Here is a 26,120-nt window from a genome sequence, read left to right on the forward strand (position 1 = left end):
TCGTTGGCAACATAGCTCCTTGCGATCCCAAGTGAATGTTTCCCTTAAAAAGTATGAACACTCATGTGAAACATGCAGAAGGGGAGAAGATAATACAATTTCGCTGACCTGATCTGCACATAAAATATGCTGCCCCCGCTTATTTCAGTGCACTGGGAAATGAGGAACCGTAAGTAAGGGGGTGACATCACATGAATCTGTTGTGTGATAAAGAACCATTTATACTGATGTGCACCACAGACGAAACCCCAGCCCTAGATCCAGGGTAGTAGTACGTAACATGACTTGACAGTGCAGCTTTGAAAAGATATAGCAGGTCAGGGATCGAGAGAAAGTGCCACTCATAGTCGTAGAAATGTCACTCATAATTACACTGAAATTAAGAAAATATCACACCCTTAGTAGCTATGCTAAAGCGAGACCTCTTGGCTTTGCCAAAGCTTGTTTGTACAGGCCACCATGAGCACGAGGTCGGAATCAAACGCGTGCAGCACTGTTTGACAGATCCACAAATGATGATTCAGAAAACAAAAATGGTTGCCACAGGATTGTGAATTCGCCGAAATAAGGACATAGTAGATTACGTTTTTACAAATTACAGCAACGTTATCGCTGACTTCTTCATTTCCGATTGGCTGTGCTCCCGGAAATAAGGCGTTCAATCAAGCGTTGTATTGTGGGAAATATAGTCTATGTTGTCTTTGCAGACAGCACCAAATGGTTTAAAGAGTCGGCAAGACTCCACCTCCCATCCGCATATGCCCGATGTCACACTGCACAGCTTAAAGGAAGTAAAGAGAGGACTGCCGTAGCGAAATGTAGTCGATCTATCGTCACCCAGGTGAGTTAGCGAGCAGTATTTAAGTCTGCCTATGTGTGTGACGTGATTTCCGTGTTATCTTTATGCTTTTGGGTGATACTTGTACGTATCGTGAGTGACAGTGAACAGAAGGAGCTTAGCAGTAAAGTGGCACACTGACTGGGATCTCTGTTCCTCTTTTTTGCATATATGGGCAGGTAGTTCTGTGTTTAAAGTGCAAATAGCAATAATGGAAGAATCCGAATTTAGCTTGTAAAAAAAGAGTGGGCGAACGCCTGGCACAGGAGAAGGTGATTTTAATGAAATTGTACATGCTGGACTTCCGTCCACATTTCTACGTAGTGGGTTGTATTTTTTCTGAACAGTGAAAACATGCTTGTTTCCATTAAATGCAATCCATTATATAGCACATTGTAGGGAGTCTCCCGCCTACATCGGGTCTATTGGCATTCATGCTTAAGGGACAAATTCAGGGACAAAGGCACTGGACAGGAGCCCAAGCCTGCGTGGCTTCGACGGCTTCCTGCCGGCTCTGCACTCTGCTGCCGGAACAGGAGCCGCTTTCTCTTTCCTCTTGCCCAGTGCTTTAAATAGAAATATAGAGGTGCAGGTACTCACACTTTAGAGTAATAGTATGCTCCTGAGAAGTGCTGGTACTCGTTTATTGTAATGTATTGCAGCAGTGATGAAAAGTGCAGATACCCTTTCAAATGAAGGAAGTGCAGGTTCTCAGTACCTGACAGTACCCGCCCATTTAAAACACTGCTCTTGGCCACACGCACAGTGCTGATGTGAACAGGAAGGACCGACAGTTTTGCTCTCTTTGCCGGGCATACTCTCGGCCTCACTGACCAGATATGGGGAACAGAGGAGCAGAGTGTCAGGGAAGGGTGGCCACCTGGTATGGAGGCAAATTCTGAACAGGACGGTAAAAAATTCACGGCAAACGTCAATTGTACCAACACATCCAAGGAGAGACCACACTGTTGGGTTCCCTAGTGTGGGAAAACCTAGAGCAAATTATAAGGATGACACCAACACACCCGTGTTTCTAATTGGGACCTTTGGCGCCAGGCCGCAGGTCATTTTATTAACTCGTCCCTTAAGTCAGTGGCATACCACTCTTCAAACGCAGAAAGTGGAACATGAACCTCCTGGTCGGAGTTCTTCCTCTTGTTGCTTCACTCAGCCCACAACATAACATTCCTCTTACCCAGAAAATAAATTGAAACACAACATAACCTGGTGGGTCACTACACCCAACTAAAACAAAACGCAGGAGGGTATGTTTCTCTGGACTAAAAGACACATGCCCTCAAAGAATGCACATTGTGGCGTTCTAGGTCAGCACAAAATCTTGCATCATCGTGGAAGACTTATGGTGATGAGGCAGGTGGTATTTCACTGAACCATTCCTTTGCAGGCCAAGTTCCTTGGGAGTAGACAGGGCTGCTGTTCTGGAGGAATCCTCTTTCCTCCCATCCCTAGGCACTGGCAGCACCCCAGTTCCTTGACTGGGCTCTGCTCCCAGCAGGGTGTCTCCGGGGGAGTCCCCAGGTGGCCCAGCAGGAGCACAAGACGCCACCGGACTTTCAGCCTCATCCCTCAGATCAGGCACAGTATCTTCAAGGGCCTTGGGCTCTGTGGCTGGAATGCAATATTGTGTGAAAAAGGATACGTTTCTTATCACAGATTCAGTTTCCCTTCACGCTGTGACCAGAGTTCCTCAGACCTTGATGACAGTCCACAGCATTGGCTCAAAAGGCAGTTTAAACTTTCCTCCGGGTTGTCGATTTTTCACCAGCACCAAATCACCCACACGGAAGTCTCGGGGGCGGGCGTGTCTTCTCCTGGACATCCCGTCATTGTTGACACAGCGCCGACTTAATGCGTTGTCCACCTGCCACTGCAGCACAGAAGAACTCTCATAGTGTGGAATTGTGTCCACGACCATCCGATGCATGCACAGGGAGCTAGGGGCCACCTTGGTGGAGTGTGAGGAGTGAGTCGGTATTCCGCAGCAAGGCATATAGAGAGCACTCAATGTTCTGTCCTTGAGCCACAGCAGTTCTCAGAACTTTGTTGATGGTTCTCATGAAACGCTCTTCCTCGCCATTCGCCGGAGGCCAGCGAGGTGTGATTTTATGTTGGCATATGCTATGAGAGGTCAGATACGCAGTGAAGTCTTGGCTGGAGAAAGGCAGACCATTGTCCATCCGAAGTTCCTGGATAAGCCCAGGGGTGGCCAGGATCTTTTCTACTCAGGGGGATGGTTTGTTCAGTGGTGGTGGATTTACCTCTGGATACTTAGTGAAATCATCAATGACAACTAACATGCCACCCATTAGGCAGGATTCCCAAGTCCGCACTGGCCTGCTGCCACAGGCCTGAGGGGATAGGCTCTGTGTTGGGGAGTGTGGGAGGATCAGCCAGGCCAACAGTCTGGCAAATGGGACAGTGTTGCACAACCTGTTCCACATGTTGGTCCAGCCCAGGGAACCACACCTTGCAATGTAGGATTGCTTTGGTCTTTACGATTCTTTGATGGGCAGCGTGAGCCAGTTCTACGACCCTTGGTTGTAGGGACCCATGAATGACTAGTCTTGGACCTCGCAAAGGTCACCTATCCGGAGATACCACTAGCTCCTGCTGGACATGATGACACTCATGCAGTTGGAAGATCCACTTTTCGATCCGGGAAGGGGGTTTGGAGGAGAACCCATTAAACAGCAGAATCAGGGGCTTATGATCAGTATGCACTGTGAAGGGCTGACCATACAGATAGAGGTGGAAGTGATGACAACCCCAGTGCACCGCTGAGGCCTTCTTTTTGATGTGCGAATACTGCTAATTGTGTCGGTCTATGCCTGACTGACTTTGGCCACTTGGCCCCACTCCCAGTTTTCCCCCTTTTGTGACAGGACTGCTCCGAGTCCCAATGGGCTGGCATCCACCCACAGCTCCGACTCCTTGGAGGGGTCAAAATACACTAGAGTGTAGTCTGACAGGGCTTTTTTGGTAGCTTGAAAAGCGGCCTCTTGTGCAGGCCCCATTCCTAGTTTACACTGGCCTTCGTCAGTTCTCTGAGAGGTGCGGTGAGGGAGGTCAGGTTTTGAATGAACCTCCCACAATACGTGACCATCCCTAGGAAACTGCGCACCCCTGTGACAGACGTAGGAGCAGGTGCGGATTGGATGTCTCTTACCTTTTCCAGGTCGGGCATGACCCCTTTTCCTGAAAAGTGGTATCCAAAAAATGCAATGTTCTGCTGTAGAAAAGCAAATTTTTCCTGCTGGAGTGTCAGCCCATTGACATGCAAATGCTTGAAAATGGTCCTTAGTCTTTCCAGGTGTTCCTCAATAGTGGGGGCATGCACCAGGATGTCATCGCTCACAATGATGACTCCGTCCAGCCCAGCCAGCACTCCCCTTATGCTGTCCTGGAAAACCTCTGCAGCGCTGGATACACCAAAGTTGAGGTGCTGGTACCTACGCTCCCGAGCCCGACGTGTTGAGAAGGTGGTTATGGTTCTTGATTCTGGTGCTAGCATTAGTTGGTGGTATCCCGTCCGAAGATCCATCTTTGAGAACCACCGTGACCTCACCTCTGCCATGATGTCATCTACTGTCAGGGTTAAATGGCATTCTCCAGGGATAGCCATTTTGGGTATACACAAGTCTATACAAATTCTCACCTCACCAGGCTGTTTTGGTTTCTGAGTGATGACAATGGGTGAGACCCAGGGTGTCGGTCAGCCACTTGCTCAATAATGTCAGCCGACTCCAGCTTCCATAGTTCTTCCTCAACCTTGTGGCGCAAGTGGAATGCGATCCGCCGGTGTTTTAAAGCCACGGGTTGGATGGAATCATCAATGTGTAGGTTTACAAGCCTTCCCTTGAGCTTTCAAATAGCTGTGAGTATTCATTTACCTGTTCATCAACTCCTCCCAGGTGCAAACAATACTAGATTGAGTTTCTCCACTGTGAAGCAGTTCAACAGCATGCCTGAGCCTGCCTTGGTCACATAGAGTTTGGTCGGGCCAGTTCTGGTCTCATGCATGATGTCCGTTATGAAGACTCCAGCTGGAGTAAGTGGTGTCAATGACCCAAATGCGTAGACTTGGGTGGCTGTGATGCGAAGCGTCGGGCGTATGGTTAGTGTTTTCAGGACAGACTGCGCCAGTATATTAATAGATGCCCCAGTGTCAATGAGGACCGACAGCGGCATACTCGCAACTAGGATGTTGCATCTCAAGATCCGTTTGCGGGGATGCCCCCCAGGTTGCATTGCATGAATGACATGGACAGCCTCTTCCATGTCGTCGTTATCATCATCCATGTCCATTTCATCCTCCATGTGGAAAGAGGCTTTGACAGTATTGACAGTTTTTGCCTTGGTTGGTCTTTGTGCCGACGTGAAATGACAAACTTTGGCAAAGTGATTGAGCCTATTGCAACTAGTGCATCGTTTACCATGAGCTGGGCAGGTGCCTTGATGTAGGCTCCTCTACGCGTATAGCAAGTCCAAGCTCTTGGAGGTGGTTTAGGTCCGGTTTTCTTTTTCTCTGAAGGTGCTGCACTTACAGCATTCACTGGCTCTGTCGTTACATGCCTTTGCAGCACCACTTCCATATGCGCCATGTGGACCCTGGACAACTCTTTTGATCAGCCTATGGTGAGCATGTCTGCCATTGACATGCCAGGAACCTGCAGAATGCATTTCCTCAACTTTGCTGAGTGGCACCCTTGGATGAACTGGGCTCGCACTTCATCTGCAGCATCATGCAACGTACAGGTGCTGGCTAGATCTCTGAGCCTCGCGTAGAAGGTGTGATTTCTCAGGGAGTTGCCGGGCTTGACGAAGGAGAAACTTCTCTTAGTCTGGATTTGTGAGGGGTTCGATGTATGCAATGAGGGCCCACTTCAAGGACTGATAGGTGAATGGCGGGCCTTCCTCAGCCACTGATTTGCTGATTTTGTGGATCATGGCGCCCCCACCCCTCCCGCTGTAATAGCATTGGACGACATCTGTCATTGTCTAGTGCTACTGCAGCGAAGTAAGTTTCCATCCTGTAAACCCACTCCTTGCATCTTGCTGCTTGTGCTGATGGTGGTTCATCAACCATAAATGGCTACAGGGTGGGTATAGATGCCATGGTGTGGCCGTGACAAATGTCTGATGTTGACTTGTGCTGTGTTGACGGTAGTGATTTCAGGCAGGTGGCAGACTGCAAGCTGTTCGCATGCATTTATCTAATGATTGACAGGGTAGAATTGCACAATAAGTAGTCCTATGGTAGTTCTGAATGTGTGCAGGATTCCTACCTTGAGTTGTCGTTGGTATCAGGGCCTGGGGTCCGTGGATGATAGGCACACATCCCCTCAGTCCTGATTCCGCTTGTCTTGTGAGTGTTTATGCTGAGTCCTCTTATGTGTGTGGTGGTACTGGGTCCCTGACTGTGTATCAATAATAGGATTAGATGTACCTTGTATACCAGAAACACCAACCAACACAGGGCACTTCATAGTGTTATTTCAGCCTGCTGTCGTTTTAAGAGGTGTGCACCTTCATTTTTACACCTCAGTGCCTGGAAGCGATGGGCAGAGCCCCCACGTCACGCTGCTTGCAGTCGGGCTGAGAGCATGGAGAGCAGCGGGGTGCAGGGCCACCGCGGCACAGGACTGATGAGGGTAGAGAAGCCCCCGCGTGTGGCAAGGCGGCACCCGTGTCAGCAAGCGGCACTCCACGCCCCCGTTGGCAAGGAGGGGTCACCAGCGGTAGCGGGAGCAGAGCGTCGAGCAGAGCTCCACAGACATAGAGGCGACACTCTTCGTCTGAAGGCAGGTACAGCCAGCGGGACAGGGACTGTCAGAGTGGGATGCCGAGGAAGCCTCCTCACACGCCCGATAAGCATGGGCTGGCTTCCACCCTTGTCACCAGTTGGTTGGGTTCCCTAGCATGGGAAAACCCAGAGCAAATTATGAGGATGACACCAGCACACCTGTGTCACTAAATGGGACCTTTTGGCACCAGGCCGCCGGTCATTTTATTCACTCACCCCTTACGTCAGGGGCATACCACTCTTCAGACACAGAAAGGGGAACATGACCCTCCTGGTCGGAGTTCTTCCCCGGGTCAGAGGGCTAAGCCCACAACATAACTCACACAAGACAACTTTATCAGTACATTTATTTAATATTTTCTACATAGCACTATTTATTCAATGTGATCTTTATGATGTGATTGTCTCTAGGAATGCTACATTCAAGTGGCACATTATGTCCTTGTTCAATAATAAATGAATGCCCTTGAGTAGGTGTCAATGGCATCTGCCCTATCCAAATTTGCCCACTATTTCTTGGAGAGAAAGCAGTAACAACATTTTGATTTTGTTTCTACAAACATTTTAAAACTTATGGCATACAATTTGGAAAACATTACTAACTGGGAGAGTGACCTGGCCAAATCTCTGCATGATGCTATCTGGACTAAAGTATTGGAATATCCCCAGAAAGTATCCGCTGCTTCTGTTTTAAATATATGCCGTTTAATATTCTCAACTGAGCCTACCTTACAACTGCCGGAATTACCAGAACATACCAGGGAGCCACAGCTGCATTTGTCCTTACTAAATGCAGTTAGATGTCAGTTTACTTCATATGCTCTTGTCTTGCCCCACCTTCTTTCATACTGTCAGAGTGTTCTTGAGTTGCTGTCAACCATGATGGGCAGTGTACTAACGAATTCTCCAGAAATGGTCAAATTGGGTGTATTCTCCACCCTAAGTTCAAGAAACCCTCCACCAAATTCTTTGACTTGGCTCTTCTAGCAAAACTCAATATCGCACTGTACTGGAAGGATTCACGTCCTCCGACTATGGTAAGTTGGACCAAGGTCTCACTCGCTTGATTTGATGTGAGAGCACCCTGTTACACAGAGAGAAATGAGCAGGTGTGAGAAAGTATTTTATTGCACAGAAGTGGAATATTTTGGGGGAGGGCTTTAAAGACTGCACGAAGGACGATAACTTTCTCCCTGTAAACCACCACAACATATACTCTCACTTTCTATGTGCTAGTTGTTTTTGCCACATCTAGGCAACTACACAAGGCAGTGGTCTAAGGCCACCTATCACACTGTCATGATTTCCCCGCTAGAACACTTTCGTCTAAGCTCCACAGGGTTCATTGCTCTGCTTCCATAAGCAGATAGGTAAGGCAGTGTCAAATGGACGGGGAGGGTGGTGGAGGGACAGTTTACTATGGATCAGTCTGTAAGTGAGAAAAATTTAAAAATTGTGTACTAACTCTTCATGAATGTATGTAGCCCGCACTGTTCTTCTGTATATGTACGATGGGATCTGTTGCTACTTACCTGGCTCCTATCCTTTTTGCAACCTCTTTTGCCATACAACAATAAAATCTTAAAAAAACATACAGTAGTCTTTCAATTTAGTACATTAGATCACAATATATACATTTATATGAAGTGAAAGTTTGTAAACATGAAGTTTAAAACATCCTTTAACCCTCCCTCTTGATAACACTATGAGTGAGCACAGTGAACCAACTATATGATGTACCTTACATCATGGCCAATATTATCGTTCTGGATGGTGGAACATTACAGGCTAATAAAACATACATGTGCGTTTTTGTACACAGTCCATTTTAAACTGAATTTCTTGAAAGTGCTCTCAGATATCGCTATCAAGTAAATTCGACGCAAAGTCAATTGATTTGACTTAGATCACACAATTTAGTCATGCAGGGAATCCAGGATTTGAACCCAGGCTTCCTTCTCCGGGAGGAGAGTGTCATACAGTTGAGTAAAGGGGAGTAGAGTTAAGTGGTTCAGTGGCAGAGATTGTCATGGAGTGGGGTCGAATAGGGTGGAGTAGGTTGGAGTTGATTGAGGTAGTGTGGTAGATTGGATTGGAGTAGAGTGGGGTGGATTGAGTGCAGTAGGGTGGATTGGTGTGGGGTGGATTGGAATGCAGTGAGGTGGATTAAATTGTGGATTTGATTGAGTGAAGTAAATTGGATTGGGTGGGTGGTGTAGATTGGACTGATAAGGCTGGGGTAGGGTGGATTGGATGGGACTGGGGGGGTTGAAATGGGGTGAGGTGGTTTGAATTGGGGTGGATTTGATTGGATTGAGGTGGATGGGTTGGATTGGAGTGACGGCTGGGGTGGGGTAGATTGGATGGGAGTGGGGTGGAATAGAGTGTGGTGAATTGGGATGGGGTGGTTTGGATTGTGGTAAGAGGGATTGGATTGGAGTGGGATGTATTGTCTAGGAGTGGGACAGATTGGAGTGGGGCAGATTGTTTTGGATTGGAATAGGGCAGATTATTTTGGATTGGAGTGGGACAGATTTGAGTAGGTCAGATTGTTTTGGAGTTGGGCAGATTGTTTTGGATTAAAGTAGGGCAGATTGGAGTGAGGCAGATTGAGTGGGGCAGATTGTTTTAGATTGCAGTGGGGCAGCTTGTTTTGGATTGCAGTGGGGCTGATTGTTTTGGATTTTAGTGGGACAGATTATTTTGGATTGGAGCAGGCAGATTGTTTTGGATTGCAGTGGGGTAGATTGTTTTGGATTGAAGTGGGGCAGATTGTTTTGGAGTGGTGCAGAATGTTTTGGATTAGAGAGGGGCAAACTGAAGTGGGGCAGATTAGATTGGGGTGGGTTGGGGTGAGTGGTTTGGATTGGAGTGGAGTAGATTGGTGTGAGGTGGGGTGGACTGAGGTCGGTTGTACTGGGGCAGATTGGAGTGGGGTGGATTGGGGTATACTGCACGATTATGTGTTAAAACATAATTTCAGAAATTACACATAATAAAGAAAAAATGTTGCTTTGCAATATTTAGAACAAGTTAATTGTCAGCTGGTGAAATCAGCGCCCAGAAGCAAAAACAAAAGAAAAAATTAGTGCAAAGTGAGAAAATACGACTTGGTAAAATAAAACAAAGTTAGCTATATAAGAAAAAACAACTTTGCAGTTTTGTTTGTCCTTCTGGGCACACTTTTGCCAGCCAGGCCTTCTGTTTGCAGGGTACTAGAACTTAAAAAAGCCCCCAATAGTATGTTAATTACGTCGGGAGCAGCAGAAGGGCACTGATTAAGTTGAATCAATCACTGCTTTGTGCCTGCTCCACACAGAGGAATGGAAATGAAGACTGACCTGCAGTGACGAATTACGAGGCTATAAAGAAAAGAGCCTCGCAAGCCAACAAATGGCAAGCAATAGGCGGTCTCCAAGCCCTTTACTGTACACAACAGAGCAGTGCTTAATTTGTGATTTAAAAAAGTGATGATGCCCGATGCTCTGCTCAGAAGCCAGAGGCCAGTGCACTTAAACATCAGTGAGGCCAATACCAGGTATGGTAGTCTTAAATCTACTGTAGAAATGCAGAAAAATGTCCCAAGGACACCACAGGTGCCAAACAAGGAATCCCAGGTGTCCAACACAGAGATCTCAGGATGACAATCCAGTACAGACAGTTCCTAACACTTTTGCTCCCTCTTGCGGGTTCCTGCTTTCTTCCTTTACATTGGTTTTGTGGTCTTTCTCTATCTCAGTCTTTTCGATGTGTGTGTTTTCACTGTTTTACTTCATGAATATTTGATGTGGGCAAATAACTGACGGTCCCCAAAAATAAGTGCTGGTGCCCCCAACCGGTAACCACTGGCTCAAATTAAGTACTCCAAAAGAGTCTCGCAAGCAAGACGCATGCGCTAGCACATGAGCTTGCAGGCTCAACTCTAAAAAAGGTACATAATGAAAGTAAGGGAAGGCAGGATACCATATCCTAATAACACTGGCTTCTTTAGGCATTACAGGCAGATTTAGCAAGGTTTTGCGATTCCCTTGTGCCACTCAAGGCGGCGCAAAATGTAGAATGAGATTGACCATGCCACGCAGTGACATCTTGCATGGCTTGGTAACTCCGTGATAACGCAAGGCAGCACACATTGTTTCCTTGCTTTACATTACGCCGGTAAGGTGTTACATGAGTGGAGCTTGGATGTTCCCTCACATCCACCAATGTATTCTAAGGATTCCCAGATTTACCAACACTGGTAGATTTAGGAATGCATTAGAATTGTATGCCTTGCCAAAGGAGGCACAACAAGGAGAAATATCTTTTTTTTCTCCTTGTTGTTTCCTCCTTCTGCGTGCGCTCATCCTGCGTCACACTCAGAAAGAGTAAAATGCGTCTAAGGATTGTTTCATTGCAGGAACATGTCCCATCCTACACAAAAACAATACTGCTTGTAACAGGCACCCTTGCTCCATGGTGCAAGGGTACCTGCATGAGCGCTTGGCTGCAGATTGTGTACTTGTGCAGGTAAGGGACAGCAATGTACCATATTTTGATAAGGCATATTCCTGCCCTCTCCCTTCATGCAGCGCTGCAAGTTGTTTTGCTGCGTCGCGTGAAAAAAATATTAAATCTGGCCCAACATAACTAGTCAAAGCAGCAGTCGAACTGCATTAAAAAAGTATGAATACTGCAATGGGGACGGGGTCAGTGAATGCAGAGGCAGAATCAAAGCTGCTGTTAAAAACAACAAAATATTCTGTAACTATTTTGTAGATCTTTCAAAATCAAGAAACTACATATAAAATAAAACGCACCTTGAATGAAAAGTAAATGAAAGTTAAATTATTCAATGGCAAATGCACTATTTTATGTTATGAAACCTCTATTGGTTAATGCGATCACTACAGATGCCTATGAATGCGACCAGAGGCTCATAGAATTGAATCATTTGTGCAGCAGGAAAAAGTGACATATTTGTGGAGCTTCGAGGTCCTTGAAAGCACTCTAAATGTGTATCTCACCATTTTAAATGTGCACTACACAGAGCATAATATAGTCTGACACAAAATGTGCATATAAATTTAGGGGAAGATAGAAAGAGCTAAAGTATATATTTCATTAATATACAGATTACACCTTTTGCAACCCTTTTTTTAAATAACTGTCCATTATAAGCATGCACTCCACAGCTCAGCTTCTAGCACCCTTATAGTACTTCTTGAAGATATTTTGGTCACAGAAAGCTTCAAGTGATTCCATTAATTAAGGCCAGTCCTGGCTCCAGACAGGGGCGTAGCTCCGGTGGGGGTGTTTAGGGTGTTACACCCCCCAATAAATATATTTTCTGGACAATTGTTGGTTGGGTACAGGTGCTTTTAGTCAGGTATGGTGTGGTGTCTTTCTGATTTCATAAGGAAATGTTGCATACACACAGACAAAAACGCACACAAACTTTCGCACTCTGTGCTTTGAAAGTCTTAAAAAAATGTTGGTTATTTTACAATTCTCTCAATTAGTATACCTACCAAACCACATTTGTCTCCTTTTTCACTCATGTGCTCTGCTTGTCATGGTGTATTTTCACATTATGTGCCAGCGTGATTGTTGGAAAATCGGAAAAGCCCCCACTCTCTCCACTCTTTCTGAACAAGCTATGCCCTGGCTCCAGTTGACCTCTTAGGATTTCAGATTTAACCAAATGCAGACATTTGCATTTCTTTCTAGGAAGCAGGCACCCTCCTAAGAAAGCTTGTTGTTTATGTGTCTGCCCCTCCCTCGCGAAAACAGAAAAAGAGACTCCCTCCCTTCCACTACAGCTGGGGAATTCTCATTTATTTTGTCCTTTGGCTCAAAGGCCAAAATTACGGACAAATGCCATTCATTAAAACATTTATAATGGACATTAGGGTGAAATTATGGGCAGTCTGTGAAAATTAAGTCATAGTAGGGTGACTACCTGGCAGTGAGGTACAATCTGAACAGTAACTGTATATATTCAGGACAAAGGGTCTAAATTCAGGGCAAAAGGTCAATTTTGTGGACACATTAGAGTACGTCAGTAATTAAATAGCTGATACAAGTAAAATTCTGAATAGGTGTATGTTCCTTTGCTTGTATAATACATAGCAATACTTAGCAAACATTCTCACTGAACTGGACTTTTTTAAAGTTTTTAAAAACCTAGCAAACGTATGCACGCTTGCAAAATTTGACAGCTAACATAAGGGACAGGCGTCAGACGATATTACCCCTTTACAATGAATGATAGTACTTCAAGTAGTGCCCACTCGAAAGCACAGTTGCTCTTTTCTTGGTACTATACCTTCCAGATGACCCCAGTTTTTGTTCAGATTTCACTTTTGCAGAACGCTAAAGCATATCATGAATGAATCTTATGAGTATGTTTTAGTTGAAAAACTTCCCGAAGGCTGCCTAAGGGCAGTCATCTTTAACTTTAATAATCAGCTTTACCAATATCAATGGAGAATTTACTGTCTACGCACACTGGAGAGGTCACGAGCATAATGATAGTCGTTATCAGCATCATTTATAATGCTTTCGTAATTGTTTGACATCCAGGCATGGATGGGGAGTTTTGCCTTCTCAGAATAGATTTTAGATGTCCAGTCTGTTCGCAAGCATGCAGGTGCCCTGGTGCCTTAAAATGAATCCTCCTCTCAACTGGCAGCGAGTCGGTGCCATGCAAAATAGGTGACGTACGCTCTCGCCTCACAATTCAGACTACTGCCTTTGGCACAGAGTTCCGAATGTTCCACATTGGCAAACTCTGGCAGTGCATTGGTGGTGGTGCTTGTGGAGAGAGGGCAGGAGCTGGGTCGTGCATACCGATTCCCCATTCGTCTGGCCAGGGTAGGCCTTGCTTGGGGCCTAGATTCAGTTTTCACTGCATAGGGTAATTGGCTTTCTGGAAGAACAAATATTAAAAACCAGTACAACGCATTCCAGAAAAAGAGGTCATCAATTGACCAAAGTCAGGCTAGGAAGCCAGCAGTAAACAACTTGTTACACATATAGGGTCGTTGGGCAGAGAGCATGCTGTGTAGAGTGCACTAGGATTTGCTGGCGGACATATCAGCCAGTCCAAGGCCAGCATACATACTGTGGCCTTCGTCGGTGATGGTGATTAGGGGATGTAGTGAGTAACATGATTCGCTATCAAGAAGCATCATTACAATTATATAAGAAGACATTATATAAGGGTGTTATCTGGCATAGAATCAGTTAACACAATGGGCAAACCTGCATTATAAAGAAATTCTGCCTGTCAGATCAGTAACAGACAATGGACATTAGGCTCAATTTGCAGGCAGTTTGTGTAAATAATGGACATGTGGGCATTCTACCTAAGGAAGGCATTCAAGAGAGCTACACTGCAGCCAAAATGTAACACTGAAGCTGCACCTGATATATTTGCATAACGTAATCTATTGCAATCGTTTGCTTCCCCTTTGCTAATTTGAGGTTTTTTTAAAGTATTTTCCGAACGTTAAATGGCAGTAGGTTCTTACCTAAAGTCTACCTTCCTATTCAAAGCAGCTGAAATATTGCAGAGCCACCGTCCATCAATCCTTACACCTAGGTGTTGAGGGCAGCCCAGCATTTTCATAAAGCAGCAGTCAAAAGGTGCCTCCAAGCAAACCATAAAAGGCCAAAAAAGTGTCTAACAGGATCATGTGTTCACTTAACAATTCAAACGTGGGGGAAGATACACACCAGCATCCCATACAGTTCAGTACAGAAAAGTTCAGTCACATTCTAATTTTATCACCCAAGACCCCTAACTCCATAATGCTTATCTATCTTCTTGCTAGCTCTGTTCACACTTTCTTTGATACCATTACTGACTTCATTTGTCATGAAATGTAATTAATTATTTATTTTTATATATAGAATATATAGTTCTTGTCGAATTAAATCTGCACATTGGAGCGCACCTTGATTTTTACTTCTAAGAAACCTTAATTCACATATTTTATTGTGGCCTTTTGCAATTTTTGTTAGAAGCCTTTCTCATACTGTCAGGCATATTGTGGACGTTTTATAAATACTTGACTGAGTCAGTTTCTTTTTGTCCTATGTCATGGACTGTTTTTTTTTTTGTATTTCTTTTCAGCTTAAATCTGCAGACATTACCCACTTAATTTATGAATCTATTACTTTATCTAGAGTTTAGCATAAATTTAACTCTAAATATGTGTTTCGAGTCCTCTCCTAACTTTGATCACCCTGAATCCGGCTATGCTAACAATTTTAATTGAATTAATTTCACATATGATAGACCAAATAGTAACAAAAGAGTAAAAATAAAATCTTGGCAAACTGAAATTAGAGTTTTGCCAAACTGAGCACAAATGGGGAACCCACTACTCATTGGAGCTCAGTCAGCAGCAACTGTTACAATATTAAAAGACTATTCACTTGCAGATTTACAACTTCCTGAAAGGAAACTCTGGGGACATACAGAAAGAAGCTTTTAACCCCTTCGCTGCCAGGCCTTTTCCCGTTCAGGTGCCAGCCTTTTTTTGGCTATTTGGGGTAGTTCGCGCTTAGGACCTCATAACTTTTTTTCCACATAAGCTACCCAGGCCATATTTGCGTCCTTTTTTTCCAACATCCTAGAGATTCTAGAGGTACCCAGATTATGTGGGTTGCCCTGAAGGAGACCAAGAAATTAGCCAAAATACAGCTAAAATTTCGGATTTTTTTAAAAAAAATAGGGGAAAAGGGCTGCAGAAGAAGGCTTGTGTTTTTTTCCCTGCAAATGGCACCAACAAAGGGTTTGCATTGGTAAAACCTTCTTCCCAGCTTTCAGGAACAGGCAGAATTGAATTATAAAACCCAATTTTTCAACACAATTTTGACATTTTACTGGGACATACCCCATTTTAACTATTTTTTTGTGCTTTCAGCCTCCTTCCAGTTACTGACAGAAATGGGTGAAAAACCAATGCTGGGTCTCAGAAAGCTAAACATTTCTGAAAAGTAGACACAATTCTGAATTCAGCAAGGGGTCATTCGTGTAGATCGTACAAGTGATTCCTACAGAAAATAACAGCTGAAATAAAAGAAAAAAAAATGGAGGTGAAAAAAACAGCCATTTTTCTCCACGTTTTACTCTAACTTTTTCCTGCTATGTCAGATTTTTGAAAACAATATACCGTTACATCTTTCTGGACTCCTATGGTTGCGTGGATATATAGGGCTTGTAGGTTCATCAAGAACCCTAGATACCCAGAGCCAATAAATGAGCTGCACCTTGCAAGGGGTTTTCATTCTATACCAGGTATACAGCAATTAATTTGTTGAAATATAAAAAGTGAAAAATAGGTATCAAGAAAACCTTTGTATTTCCAAAATGAGCACAAGATCAGGTGTTGAGAAGCAGTGGTTATTTGCACATCTCTGAATTCTGGGGTGCCCACACTACCATGTGAATTACAGGGCATTTCTCAAATATACGTCTTTTTTTACACACTGTCTTACATTTGGAAGGAAAAAATGTAGAGAAAGACAAGGGGCAATAACACTTGTTTTGCTATTCTGTGTTTCCCCAAGTCTCCCGATAAAAATGGTACCTCACTTGCGGGGTTAGGCCTACTGCTCGTGACAGGAAACATAAAATGGACACATCACATTTTTACATTGAAATCTGACATGTTTTTTGGAAAGTGCCTAACTGTAGATTTTGGCCTCTAGCTCAACCGGCACCTAGGGAAACTTAGCAAACCAGCACATTTTTGAAAACTAGACACCTAGGGGAATCCAAGATGGGGTGACTTGTGGGGCTCTGACCAGGTTCTGTTACCCAGAATCTTTTGCAAACCTCAAAATTTGGCCAAAAAAACCCTTATTCCTCTCATTTAGGTGACAGAAAGTTCTGGAATCTGAGAGGAGCCACAAATTTCCTTCCACCCAGCGTTCCCCCAAGTCTCCCGATAAAAATGATACCTCACTTGTGTGGTTGGCCCAGGTGCCTGCAACAGAAAAATGCCTAAAACCTCTAGAGATTGAGGGGATAGCACAGCAACCTGATAGGCACATACTTTTCTTTTCTACATCTTTTAGGCTGACTCTGCTTTGGGGACCCACACAAGTGAGGTATCATTTTACTTGGGAGACCGAGGGGAACTCTGGGTGGTAGGAAATTTGTGCCGCAATGGTGATCCTACAAAGAAAAGTGAGGAAAATATGCTTTTTTAAGCAAATGTTGAGGTTTGCAGAGGAGTCTGGGTAAGAAAGTGTCGTGGGATCCAGACAAGCCACACCTCCTTGGACTCCTTGGGGTGTCTACTTTTATAACATGTCTGGGTTTGGTAGGTTTCCCTAGATGAAGGCCGCACCCAGGACCAAAAACATAGCTGCCCCCCCTCCCCCCCCCAAAAACAGGTAGTTTTGCAATCGATTAATTTGATGTGTCCACCTACTAATGTGTTGTACCAAACACTAAAATTGTGAAAAGAAATGCACTTTGGTTATGTTAAAAAGACCCCTAACCCACCAACCAAGTTGGTGGCATGTTTCATCATCGGGGTCCCTAGCGTGTCACAGGTGTGCTGCGACGCCTAATTGCACCGCCAGCCAACGCGCCACCCCACGCATACCGCCAGCCAAGCGCCACCCCACGCATACCGCAAGCCAAGCGCCACCCCACGCACACCGCCAGCCAAGCGCCACCCCACGCACACCGTCAGCCAAGCGCCACCCCATTCACACCACCAGCCAGGAGCCACCCCACTCACAGACCAGCCAAGGGCCACCCCTCGCACACTGCCATCACTTTTGTTTTGTTAAATTATACATAAGTACAAAACTACAAACACAAAAGCTCTAAATGAATACATGACAGCAATGCCAACTGTGAAACTGAACATATAAAAATATAAAACAGCAGTTTACGCTCACAGAATTTCTCAATAATTCTTCTGTGTGTGGTAGCTCCTGAAACAGCGACCCACACACAGCCCAGGCTTTGAAGGACAATCAGGGCAGTACATCCTAGTCTCCTTCCTGATACCTCTTGGAGCACCGACTGTACATCTCTTAGCAGGAATGTTTTTTTTTTGGGCTGTGGTAGGAACGTGCTCAACAAACTGACAATCTTTCAATCTAGCCACATCCTCCACCACTGCTTCTCTAGGAACTCTTGCCTGTTCCAGCACAACAAGGCTCGCTATGATAGACTCCTGAAATTTTACAAATGTCATCCTTGACTCTGGAGAACTATCCTTGAACACAACAAAAGCATTAAAGGTTGCCAAGTGGAACAGGTGAACCGCTAATTTCTTATACCAAACAAAGGACTTACGAGCAGCAGTGTAAGGTTCCAACCTCTGATCTACTCTATCAACACCATCCATGTGCTTATTATAGTCTAAAATGCACACAGGTTTGTGCACTTTGGCAACCTGACCCCAAACAGCCACAGGTGAAGTACTCTCATCATGGATGGTACTTAGCATGTACACATCCGTCCTGTTTACAAATTTCAGAGCTAGCAGCTCATCATTCCGCAAGGCACTGCACTGTCCCTTCTCAAGTTTTTTTTTTTTATAGACAAGCTCTCTTGGATCGCCTTTCCGATTAGAGCGGATTGTGCCACAAGCAACAGTGTCCACTCTGAACAACTCCATGAACAACTGAACTACAGTGTAGAAGTTATCTACATATAATTGGTGACCTTTGTTAAATCCCTACCAGTGTAGACCCGTAAATTATAAACATATCCTGTACTACTTTCAGACAGCATATACATCTTAATTCCATACCGTGCCCTCTTGCTAGGAATGTACTGCCTAAAAACCAAAAGTCCCTTGAACAGGACCAAAGACTCATCTACAGATATTTCTTTGCCTGAAACATAGATCTCTGAAAACCGATCTACCAAATGATCAAGGACAGGTGTAACCTTAAAAAGACGGTCAGAATCAGGGTGATCTCGTGGCAAGGCTAAAGCATTATCTACAAAATTCAAAATCCGAAGAAGCTCATACTGGTTACGACTCATGATGGCAGGAAATATAGCAGTTGCCATCAAGGGACTAGCAGACCAATATGAAGACAGTGATGGCTTCCTTATCAGCCCCATCAAAAAAGTTAAACCTAAGAACTTTTTCAACTCTTCCAGATTTGTGGGAATCCACCGGCTAGCTCTAGAGTGTGGCCTAAGTCTGGCAGTGTTGTCCCTCAAATACTGGTCTGCATACAAATTAGTCTGCTCAATGATTTCGTCCAAAAATATATTGTCCATAAACAACTCAAAAAAGTTGACGGGCAAAAAGATTTCCGTATTAACTTGACACCATGGGAAACCAGTAAACGCAGGCAACTGTGGCTGCTCCATGTTTGGTGCAACCTACGTGTCAGGTCTTCCAATGGGAAGCCTTTCTGCCGCTGGCTCCTGCACCACTGACACATCAGTGTCTTCCTCTAAAACAGGCCTTTCATCAGCACTGAGAGTGGCTTCATCATCAGATGATTCCTCTCTGACAGAAAATTCACTTCCAGAATCTTGCACTTCCTCCTCTGCCTCAGATGCAGAGTCAGTCTCATAATCATGGTCAGAAGACGACTCAAAAAGCACACCAACAACCTGCTGAGCGGTCATCCTACGTCTAGCCATGATCCTTCCTACAAATATTAACTGGACAAATGCATCACCAACAACCAGCACTGTGTAAGATAAGTAACAAACAAAGTGTAGCTTTATCACTAAGAGTTACAAACTCAAAAACTATACCGCTCACTTGCCTGAAAGAGCTTGACTCACCAGCAACTACTCTGAACAGCCACAGCCACAGCAATCACCAATGATAGCCAACTAAGAAGAGGAAAAAAAGCATATTAAACATAAGACAACATAATAATCATTGTGCATAAATCTAAAGACAATTTCACACACAATCCTGCATTCAGTACACCACCTACAAACATGTCATTCATGCATGGCAACAATACTCCTTTGGAGTAAATTTATTTACTTACCTAAAACATGCAACTAAGCATACCGCAGGACAACCACTGCCAAAGCTTCAACAAGCCACAGCAAAGGAAGCAAAAACTTTGAACTAGAACAAAAAGAAGAAATCAACTATTATTATCATAAATGCAAATACTTCGCCAGTTGACAAACACCCTGCCACCAACCATTTTTAAATGTTCCCTTGTGTCTATTGTTCTATTCTTGGGGCAGATGACCCTAAAAAAAAGGCCAATCTGCCCCAAAGGGGGGCAGAAATGCCATAGAATATATTGCCCCCTTTGGAGGGTGACCCTTGCCCAAGGGGCCACCCCCCACACAAAACACAAACATGATCCCTGGCACAAAGTGGATTCTGCCCCCCTTGAGGGCCTGAAAAAAAAAATATATATAGGCCGATCTACCCCCAAGGAGGGCAGAAGTACCCAATAGTGTTTTTTGCCCGTTGGGGGCAACCCTTGCCCAAGGGGGGCACCCCCAACACAAAAATAAACAAAAGAAAAAAAATCCCTGGCGTCTTCATGGTTTCGGCCCCCCTGGGGGCAGAAGGGCCTACAAAAACTAGGCCAATCTGCCCCCTTGGGGGGGGGCAGAAATGGACTAGATTACATTGCACCCTTTGGGGGGCAACCCTTGCCCAAGGGGCCACCCCCCACCCAAAACACACACACATGATCCTTGGCGCTAAGTGGATTCTGCCCCCCTTGGGGGCAGAAAGGCCTAAAACAAAATAGGCCGATTGGGCAGAACTGCCCAATAGTACTTTTTGCCCCTTGGGGGCGACCCTTGCCCTAGAGGTCGACCCCAACACAAAAAAACTAACAACAAAAAACAATCCCTGGTGTCTAGTGGCTTTCTGCCTCCCTTGGGGTAGATCCACCTAAAAAGAAGTCCAATCTTCCCCCAAGGGGGCAGAAATGGCGAAAAATGCATTGCCCCCCAAAGGAGAGCGACCCTTGCCAAGGGGTCGCTCTCCCATACAATAGTAACATTCAAGCACACACACACACTAATTCCCTGGTGTCTAGTGGGCATTCTGATGTGATCGGGCATCAGGAATGCTCAAAGAGACATTGAGGGAAAGTAAAACCCTTTCCTTTCCCTCAATGCCTCTTTCACAGGCATCCCCCGAGGTAAAACTTACCTCCTTTACCAAAGACGTGCTGGAAGCAAATGGCTTCCAACGCGTCTTTCCTCTCTTTCATGATGTCAGCGCGCTAGCGCACGTTGATGTCATGAGCTGCGGAGGGGGGCAGGGGGTGGAAGGGATTCCCCTTCCAGCCCTGACCAGTGGGGGGGTGGGCTGACCTGTGCCCTTGGTTGGAGCGCTAGTGCTTCTCCCGAGGGCTGTTCAGTGGACGTAATGGTTGCGTCCATGGTGCCTCACAGGCGCAGCCATGGACGTAACCATTACTACATCCATGGTGCCTCACAGGTGCAGCCATGGACCTAACCATTACGTCCATGGCATACAAGGGATTAAAGCAAGGTAACCAATTCGCCCAGTCACACTTTTTATGCTCAAGAACTCTGTGACTCTTTAGCACACGTCTTTGTTGAAAAAGTGACAGCTGGTCAGTTCCTTGCAACTACTCTTGTGTACCACTGGGTTCTATTTTCTTTCCTTACCTATTTGATACCTACATGCTTTCTCTTACGAAACGTATTAACTACTTTGGCTGTAGACTGTAGGCTGTTTGACAGTTTGATTTATTTAACTCTTAAGAATTGCCTCTGTAATGTCAAAAGTTAGATGGATCAAAACATGCTAAAGATTAACATCAGTATCATGGAAGTCCTTACATTTAGCTACATCTAAAGCTGACGCACGGACTCACGTTCTCAAGTTAGCATCACTTGGCATATTGTCCACCATAAACATTTTAGGTATTACATTTCACAGAAAACTGTCGGATGTATAAGTCTATACGAATAGCAACACAAATGATTTAAATGTAATTCCTTTAGAGCACTACTCATCCCAGTGAAGGGTGCCAGGACGCTTTACATCACATGCAAACATTATATGTTTGTATAAATCACAAAAGTATGTAAATCAATGTACAGGATGTGTTACATAAGACAATGGGGGTTTCAAGGTGTAGGAATGGCATATCCACCTTACTGGTAGGCTTTATATGTTAAGACTGTGTGGTCGGGAGAAACACAAGGTCAGGATTTAAAACGTAACAGTGCTTTGGGGTTGTTTGCATTTATAAGACATACTACTACATAAAGGATCCCTTTTTATCAGTCTTATAATAATGACACATTGAATAAAAATAATAATGTTTGTAGGCAGCTCCTAGAGGCCAGTTCATAGCTCACTGCTATATTAGAAAAACAGGAATTAATGAACTGCTGTATCAAAACTATCTTTATGTCAAGGGTAATAAACCACTTATCTATCTACACAAAATAAAAATTTGTATAATGCATGTTACTCAGTGTGCTTTGTAGGGGAGAAATTAACCCTGTATGCAACTTTCTCAGTCAGAGTTAGACTAGATAAAACACAAGTTTCTTCAGTAAGCGCATTATCCACCAGAGTTACGTTAACATGATTATTATTCTGTTGCAGGTACCTTAACTCCATAATATATTTAAAGATGCAGCCTTTGTGATCAATTGAGCAGAACGTATTTAGTGTAACCTTTGACCTTGTTGTCAACTTCTTTACCTCTGAGGTTGTACTTTGCTTTTCATGATTCCTCCCCCTCATGACTTCACCCTGTTCGTCTGTCATGCGTTTACCTCCAATTTATTAGCTTCCGAAGTAGTTTTTTTCCAATTCTAGCACAGTATATCAGACAGTTAATTGTAACGTGTTACTTATATGATATTAATCAATTTAGAACCAATTTCAGTGTTCACTGGAAATTCATTTTGCTTTCTTTTACACATTGCTGTTTCTATTATTGACTTTCTTCTCTATCACCTGAGAACTTTGGATGCCGATGCAGCAAGTACTTTCAACCCCCACCTTCTCCATGATATCACAGATCTCCTGGCAAAATAGAAACATTTTACTTATTCCTCGCAAACTTTTGTACGAGACAGAGGAAGCACATTATCAGGTAAGAGAATATATATTTTCTTTTAAATGTTCCCCATGTTCCTTATTCAGCTGTAGATGTTCTTAAATGTTCACAACTGGAAACAGGCAAGAGAGGTCTTAATTCCAGTGCCCTCGGGGCCCCCTAAGCGCAGGTCTGCTGGGTGAGCAGTAGTTGTTTGTAGATAAAAGGAACCTTAAACATCAGTGCAGGCAGCAGATGTTGCAGGCCAGAAGGAGCATCTCAGGACAGGCCTAGAACACAGGAGGTTGACCACCACATTGTGTCCTCTGTGCCCCACTGCCTCCATGTGACATTTGTGGCAGTGTGCATCTTATGACTGTCAGTCTGCAGGCATCTCTGAAAAACATAATTTACTCTCAGTGTGTTACATGTATGTGTGGTGTAAAGCGCTCTGACATCCTACACTGGAATGAGTAGCTCTAAAGCGCAAGAAAAGAAATAAACAAAATGGTGGAATTTAACCCCTACAGTGCGGCATCGGCCACACTACCTACCTGGTGCGGGTCACGACCAGTTGCCGACACCAGGAAGGGGCTTAAAAAATCCTCAGGTGCATCGCACCCAAGGATTTTTTAATTAAAAAATACCCTGGGAGACACAGAAGATCTTCCGTGTCTCCCCACCCGCCCCTTTGCGCTGACGTCTCTATCTGTTTTCTCCACTGGAGCAGGAAGCGGCCTTGCAGCTGCTTCCTGCTCTGGTGGGGAAAACAGCCCCAAACAGCCTTCCTGACGTTTGGGAAGGCCTCATTTGAAAGGAGAGACTCTCCCCTTTCAAACAAGGCCTTCCCGAACGGGTTTCCTGGCACGAGGGCCAGGAATCCCCCACTAGACACCAGGGATTTCACTTGGGGGGGTCGGCCCCCTCAGCAAATGGGCCGTCCTCTCGGGTGGCATATATATATTTTTTTTTTTAAAGAAATTGACAGGGGGTCTCCCTTGAGCAGGGCGACCCCCTGTGGGGGCAAACATTTTTTTTAATAGTTAGATGGTTTCCCTGGGGGGCACTATGGCCCCCCATGGAAACCATACAGAGTGGAAAAAAAATATATATATATATAGATAGATAGATAGATAGATATATTTGTCAACTTGTGTGTGGTTTCCCTGGGGGCTGCGATCGGCCCCCAGGGAAACCACACCCACATATAAAAGTGATCTCTCTCTCTCTCTCGTATATACTGTATATTCGCCACCAGTTCTCTTGCAGTTGCAGCTTGCGTCTTCAAAGCAGTGCTCATACTTCAACTGACGCGTTTCCACTCTAGCTTTTAGGCAGCAATAAAAAGGTCAAGTAAGTCTTGTGATTATGTTTCTGCTACAAAAGGATCTGACTTTTATCTAGTGGCAGTTTTGATGTCAAAGTAGCACAGAAGGTTTATATGCCTACTGCAAAGATCAAATCTGTGTTTTATGTAAATAGCTGAGTAGATTAGTAGAGTCAGCCATTACCTGCGCTATAATACAAATGAAATGTATGTGCCGGGGTTTGGGGGGGTATGGAAAGATGAGGGCGCTTTTGCTGGGTGGTAGTGAAGGAATCAGAGGAGGAGTTCATGGGAGTGGGAGCACCAGTAATGATTGTTGGACTGGGCGCTAGAGGCGCTAAAGACTGTGACAATTGGTATGTGACAAGGTGAAGTAATAGTGTGTCTGGAAAGAACGTGCTGATTGAGGGAAGAAGTGAAGGTAAGGTGACCTCTACTGTTGCACGTATCACACACACTCACACCCATCAGCAATTTTGTGACTGTCTATGTCGGCTAGTGTTTTACAGCAACAGTTTAGCCAGTAGCAGAGATGGCATCTCATTGGATACATGCTGCTCAAGCCCTCACTCATGATATAGAGGACAGCTCTGACGTAGGATCAGAGAAGGAGACAGCAGATACTGAGACAGCATCTGAGTGATAGGACAATGGCGCAGACTCTGGTAGTGATTTTTCAGTCAGAGGAGTCCCATTCGATAACTCCTCTTCAGTTGATTATGAGGGAGGTGATGAGGACAGTCCTGCTGTCCCTTCGCAAGCACAGTCTTTGCAGCGGGACAATAGCGGGTTTACCCAACCCAGAGAGCAGGTGCATGCGACGGCAACACAGAGAGAGTGCTCTCTTGGGAGCTCCCCAATTTAGTTCAGCCCCAAATTCCACCGCCCAAATCGTATTGTGGAGACATCAAAATTATCTTTCACAAAACAACCTGGTTTTGTAAGGCAGGCACCTGCATTTTTGGTCCTGGGATCGGCGGCCATATAGTGAAACCTACCAAACCCAGACATTTCAGGAAACTAGACATCCGTGGGAGTCCACAGAGGTGTGACTTGTGTGGATTCCCCAAAGTTTTCTTACCCAGAATACCCTGCTAAGGTGAAATGTTGAATAAAAACTCAATTTTGTCTTGCATTTCTGTAACACAAACTACAGGAATATGCTGGGATCCACAAAATTCCTACCACCCAATGTTTTCCCACCTGTCCTGCTAAAAACACTACCCCACTTGAGTACCTAGTACCTGCATCAGGAATGGATCACCCCAGGCTCAACAGTTGCCCTCATGTAAGGACCAACATTGACCGTTGTGTGATCTATTACTGCCGCGGGCACTAGTCCTACCCACACAAGTGAGGTACAATTTTTATAGGGAGACTTGGGGGGAGTGCTGGGTGGAAGGAAATTTGTGGTTCCTCTCAGATTCCAGCACTTTCCATCACCGAAATGTGAGAAAAAAGTGTTTTTTTGCCAAATTTTGAGGTTTGCAAAGGATTCTGGGTAACAGAACCTGGGGAGAGCCCGACATGTCACCCATTCTGAATTCCCCCAGGTGTCTAGTTTTCAAACATGCACATGGTGTGGTATGTTTCCCTAGGTGCCGGCTGAGCTAGAGACCAAAATCCACCGCTAGGCACTTTCCAAAAAACACGTCAGGTTTCAATGTAAAAATGTGATGTGTCCATGTTGCGTTTCCTGTTACGGGCATTAGGCCTACCCACGCAAGTGAGTTACCATTTTTATCGGAAGACTTAGGGGAACACAGAATAAGTGTTATTACCCCTTGTCTTTCTCTACATTGTTTTCCTTCCAAATGTAAGACAGTGTGTAAAAAAAGACATCTATTTGAGAAATGCCCTGTAATTCACATGCTAGTATGGGCAACCCGGAATTCTGAGATGTGCAAATAGCCAATGCTTCTCCACACTTTATCTTGTGCCTATTTTGGAAATAAAAAGGTTTCCTTGATACCTATTTTTCACTCTTTATATTTCACCCAATAAATTCCTGTACACCCGGTATACAATGAAAACCCATTGCAAGGTGCAGCTCCTTTATTGGCTCTGTGTATTTATAGTTCTTGATGAACCTACAAGCACTGTATAACCCCCCAACCAGAAGAGTCCAG

The 26,120-nt window shown here is 44.7% G+C and overlaps 1 protein-coding gene across 2 annotated transcripts in view; it reads left to right on the plus strand.

The window, feature by feature from the left end:
- Nucleotides 1-722: 722 nt before the first annotated feature.
- The window catches only part of TCEANC (transcription elongation factor A N-terminal and central domain containing), a 33,763-nt gene continuing 8,365 nt past the window's right edge, over nt 723-26,120 (plus strand). Inside the window, exons 1-2 of one of the 2 annotated variants that reach the window (XM_069204713.1) lie at nt 723-841; nt 22,588-22,721. The gene's annotated coding sequence lies outside the window, so the exon portion shown is untranslated. The remainder of the gene's footprint in view (nt 842-22,587; nt 22,722-26,120) is intronic. The other variant, XM_069204712.1, reaches the window with a different exon arrangement.

This window comes from Pleurodeles waltl, chromosome 8 (assembly GCF_031143425.1).
Source record: "Pleurodeles waltl isolate 20211129_DDA chromosome 8, aPleWal1.hap1.20221129, whole genome shotgun sequence".
Classification (NCBI taxonomy): domain Eukaryota; kingdom Metazoa; phylum Chordata; class Amphibia; order Caudata; family Salamandridae; genus Pleurodeles; species Pleurodeles waltl.